General features: G+C 40.5%; 1 protein-coding gene and 1 pseudogene across 1 annotated transcript in view; one reads left to right on the forward strand and one right to left on the reverse strand.

The window, feature by feature from the left end:
* Positions 1–5,553, reverse strand: part of LOC122942596 — a 192,532-nt pseudogene extending 186,979 nt beyond the window's left edge.
* Positions 1–5,556, forward strand: part of LOC122940391 — a 1,778,572-nt gene that overhangs the window by 552,165 nt on the left and 1,220,851 nt on the right. The window lies entirely within an intron of this gene.

The following is a 5,556-nucleotide window of genomic DNA, read 5'->3' on the forward strand; positions in this document are numbered from 1 at the left end:
CTTGAAAGGTTCCCCTGCCCAAGTCATCACATGTCCAGGCCCATCTGAAGTTTGCCAATGACCATATGGATGATCCAGAGGAGGCATGGGAGAAAGTCGTGTGGTCAGATGAGACTGAAGTAGAACTTTATGGTCTAAACTTTACTTGTCGTGTTTGGAGAATAAAAGAAGGATGAGTTGCATCCCAAGAACAGCATCCCTACTGTGAAGCATGGGGGTGGTAACATCATGCTTTGAGGGTGCTTTTCTGCGAAGGGGACAGGACGACTGCACTGTATTAAGGAGAGGATGAATGGGGCCATTTATTGTGGGATTGAAGATGGGTTTTGGCTGGATCTTCCAACATGACAACGACCCAAAAAACACAGCCAGGATAACCAAGGAGTGGATCCATAAGAATCATATCCAGTCTCCAGACCTAAATCCAATAGAACATCTTTGTAGGGAGCTCAAACTCCATGTTGCTCAGCGAAAGCCCCGAAACCTGACAGATCTAGAGGAGCTCTGTGTGGAGGCGTGGGTTAAAATCCCTGTTGCAGTGTCTGAAAACCTGGTAAAGAACTGCAGGAAACGTTCTGACCTCTGTAATTGCAAAGGCATCTGTACCAAATATTAACACCGATTTTCTCAGGTGTTTAAATACTTATGTCCAGCAGTTTCTAAGTGGGAGAACTTGCAAAATCGCAGGGTGTTCAAATACTTCTGTTCCTCACTGTATATACAGTATAAACTTTCACTTTTAACTGGATCTATCCTTTTGATGACAGGTATTCATTCAATACAGTAGACAATACGTGTTTGGGGAGCTCTTACAGTGGTCCCAATCATCACTCCAAGCCCTCGGCCACCTCTGGTAACTCAAAGCAAGGTTCTGTTTTATATCCCTGTAAAAAGGAGTGTCTAACAGAATAAAGCCAGTTAGCGACACTGACTACCATAAAAACACATAAGGGAGGTCACTAACGGGCTAAGCATGGAGATGGCTTCTCTCTGTGAGTTTTGTGATGTGAAACAAGACCTGATTTATGCTTAAAACATTTCCCACATTCTGAACATGAAAAAGGCGTCTCCCCGGTGTGAATTCTTTTATGAGAATCCAGACCTGATTTCTGATTAAAACATTTCCCACATGCTGAACATGAAAATGGCTTATCCCCTGTGTGAGTTCTCTGATGTGGAACAAGAGCCGATTTTTTGTTAAAACATTTCCCACATTCTGAACATAAATATGGCTTCTCTCCGGTGTGAATTCTCTGATGTACATCAAGATTTGATTTATGGTTAAAACATTTCCCACATTCTGAACATGAAAATGGCTTCTCCCCGGTGTGAACTCTCTGATGTATAATAAAAGGTGATTTCTGATTAAAACATTTCCCACATTCCGAGCATGAAAATCGCTTCTCTCCTGTGTGAATACTCTTATGGTAATCCAGAGCTGATTTGTCCTGAAAACATTTCCTGCATACTGAACACGAATATGGCTTCTCTCCTGTATGAATTCTCTGATGTGTAACAAGAGTTGGTTTCTGATTAAAACATTTCCCACATTCTGAACATGAAAATGGCTTCTCCCCTGTGTGATTTCTCTGATGTATAACAATCTGATATTTAAATCTAAAACATTTTCCACATTCTGAACATGAAAATGTCTTCCCTCTTACATGAGCTGTTTGATGTTTAGCCCCTTTTCTGTGACTTTTTTTTTGTGTTACAGTCTGTGATGAATCAGAAGATCGGACCTGTTTACAATGATCAAATAATACATTTTTGCTGTGATTGGATGATATATCTTGGATATTGGCATGCTCTTCATATATATCTTGTATGATACCACGATCATCTACTTCAAAATCTGAAGATACCAGATGTTTCTTTAAGTTCCTGGTACAGTCATCTGCCAAGAATAAAACAGATTTTATTATCGATGAATAATATACCAAAATATTCTACTGAAATGTAATTACAATTCATTATAAAAAATGAATAAAAAAACACACAGAAAGGTATGGCACAAAATACAAGAATTAACTGACTAAAACAGTGGTGGCCAAAAAGATCACGATCTAATAGAAAACTTGAGCACTTTCCCTGCAACCTCTACCCAATCAGTCATTTTAAATACATATAAATAAAACATTTCCAAGCGCTCCAAATTTCCTAGAGCTCCAAACAGTAGTTATGCCCCCACACATTAGTTATGCCCCCTTTGTGCCCCCTTCTACAGTAGTGCTGTCCCTTAGTGCCCCTTACAGTAGTGAAGCTCCTTATACCGCTTATACTGTGAATAAAATAAATAAAGTAATACCGAGCACATCATGCTCTTCCCAGCAGCAGACGTGATGTGATGACGTCATCTCTCCTGCTGAACTGAGGAGAGCGCACAGGCCGGGGGATTATCTCTGGTCTGTGCGCTCTCCCTCTCAGCCCAGCAGGTACAATGACATCACTGTATCACACCTGCTGCTGGGGGGAGTGCAGGCCGGGGAATGAGACCTGGGCTATAATGGATGACAGATACAGCAGCTGGACTCGGAGGGAGGAGAGTAGAATGGACAGTAGGAAGCACAGTCCTGTCACTCTCAAGTAAACAAACTGGATGGCACGCTCCATAAAAATCTTCCTTTTTTTTCGTGGATTAATGTTAAGTGCCTGGGATTCGTATATAAACACCATCCAATTATACAATTTCTATCACTACAAATGAACTATTTCTTGAAATTAATCTCAGGTGTAATTCTGATGAATCAGAAGAGTCAATTAGGGAATGTTAAATAATAGGTGATCCAGTATTACTTGGAATTAAAAGGGAATCTGTCACCTATTTTGACCATAACCATAACATAGCAATGTGCAATAAAGTACCTTCCTTCCTGCATGTGTCCTCTTTCTTTTATTCAACTTTTCATTCAGATTAAAAAGCGATTTTTCTGATATGCAAATGAAGTCTCAAGGCGCCCAGAGGGGCGTTATTACTCTGCTCTAGTGCCCAGTAACGCCCCCCTGCAGTGCCCAGCCCACCTTTCTTTCAAGCCCAGCACGCCTCCTAAGAAATAAATGTACTCCTACATCCTTGCCGAACGGAGTCGCTCCCTCCACTACGTCATTTAATTTATTCACTGCACCATCCTTGCTTCCTCCTCTCTTGGCCTCCGAAATCCCGCGCAGGCGCAGTATCACTGAGTGCCTGCGCCTGTACGATACTCCTGCTCCTGAGGGCAACAGTGCTCTGATTATGTCACTGGGCTGGGCACATGACCAGTGACAGATAATTTGTTGGTGTAAATGCACCTTTAGATATAAACAGCAAATCTTGATGATTTGTTTGCCCAAATGCATTCAGAATGGCAGAACATTCCTCAGACAATCATTAACCCCTTAGTGACCAGTCTGTTTTGGGCCCTACTGACCAAGCGTTTTTTCTTCCTTTTCTCATCATTGCGTTTCAGGAGCTATAACTTTTTTATTTTTCTGTCTATATAACTTTATGAGGCCTTGTTTTTTGCGGGACAAGTTGTAGTTTTTAGTGGCGCAATTTTTTTCTGTTTTTTATAGCTTTATGAGGCCTTGTTTTTTGCGGGACAAGTTGTAGTTTTTAGTGGCGCCATTTTGGGGTACACATAAGTTTCTGATGAACTTTTATCAAATCTTTCTGGGAGGGAGATGGGAAAAACAGCAATACTGCTAATGCGTTTTTACGTTATAAATTTTGCGGCGTTCATTTTTCGGTATAAATAACACATAATTATTCTCTGGGTCAGTACGTTTACGATTACAGGGATACCAAATACATATAGTTCTTTTTATGTTTTACAACTTTTTTTTTAAATAAAACCCCTTTTTTTTTATAAAAGAAAAAATGTTATTGCTTCACAAGACCCATAACTTTTTTTCTAAGGAGTTGTGTGAGGACTTGATTTTTGTGGGACAACTTGTATTTTTCATTGGTATTATTTTGGAGTAAATGGCATTTTTTGATCACTTGTTATTACGTTTTTTCGGTGGCAACAAAGAATAAACTAGCAATTCTGTCTTTTTTTTAATGGCGTTCACCATAGGGGATAATGTATGTGATATTTATGTAGTCCGGGTTATTACAGAGGCGTCAATACCAAACATATGGGGGAGAGTTGATTTTTGTAATTTATTTCATTGAAAAGTGTATTTTCAATGGACTATAACTGATAGCTTTTTGATTGATTTTAAAATACAATGCATTATCCCTATAGTGTATTGCATTTTAATGTCAATGCTATTCTGTCATTGACCAGCAGGCTGCGCTAGAGAGGTGCAGACTGCTGTAAATTACTCAAGGCCGGTCTGGGGCCTACACGAGTCTCCAGGCAGCCTTCACATACATCGACACCCCACAATCGCATTTACAGGGTGCCGATGGGAGACAGAGGGAGTCTGCTCCCTCTGTCAGCACTTAACATGCTGCAGGCGCCTCTTTGCTCGCAGCATGTAAAGTGTTAAACACCCCGGATCGGCACTCCTGCCAGTCCGGACTGTTAGAGCAGGGCCCGTGTCTCATGTGAAAGCCAGGACCCGTTTAGTGCTTAGACTGGGCCACCGTAAAAAAAGCGGCAGCCCAGCCTAAGACCCCTTAGTGACCGCCGTAAAAAGGTATATGGGTGGTCACTAAGGGGTTAATAACCCCATTGATAGCATGTCAAGGCGTGTAGGTGAATTTATTTATGCACATGTAAGAAATACAGATTTTTAAGAATTTTTAGGAAAATAATGTAAGTTATATATTGTATTGGTATCCTGTTCTCAGCAACTTCCTGGTAATTAGTGCCTATACTTGTCCTCTCAAAACCAGTGTGAGTGAGTACTGTCTATTAGGACAACGGACCATTAGCATATTAAAAGGTACTGTAGTTGTCAATTATCTAAAGAATGGCTGACAATTGTCCAGTAGGTGGTACATGGCTAGTGGGGCAGGAAATGCTGGAAAATCCCAACATTCCAGCTGCTTCTATCAGTCTTCAAGAGTTCACTGGAAATTGCTAGAAAACCATAAGGGAGAACCAAAAAGATGTGTCCAAGCCGTATTCTAGACAAGGCTAGGACTGGCTGTTAGGAAGGTAGAAGCGAAGAGGCAGAAGAGAGAAGAAGAGAAAAGAAAAGTGCAACAGAAGAGGAAACCTGGAGGGGCCAGAGCAAAGACCGGGACTGGAGAGACATGAGAAGACCTCTGTATAGTAACTACACTGTACTGTAGAGGGATAGGAATATGTGGTTTAGTTACCAAATGGTCTTGGGAGTAACTTTATTATTAGTAGTAATTATTAGTAATTGTTATTGTGTACAAGTCTCTCCGTATGTGATATTTATTTTTGTTCCTTTATACTTTCATATATACTCATCAATAATAATAATAATTGTAATATCATTATTCCCACATTGCACAATATATTGATTTTTTTATTTGTATAAGTAGAATCTGCGAGTCTTCTCGGCTTTACTTAGTGGTCACTACTCACCTGTACGGTTATCTGTAGGAATGTCCTCTGTACTCTGCTCATCGCCCCTCACATATGTCTCTGTAGG

This window comes from Bufo gargarizans, chromosome 6 (genome assembly GCF_014858855.1).
Source record: "Bufo gargarizans isolate SCDJY-AF-19 chromosome 6, ASM1485885v1, whole genome shotgun sequence".
NCBI lineage: Eukaryota > Metazoa > Chordata > Amphibia > Anura > Bufonidae > Bufo > Bufo gargarizans.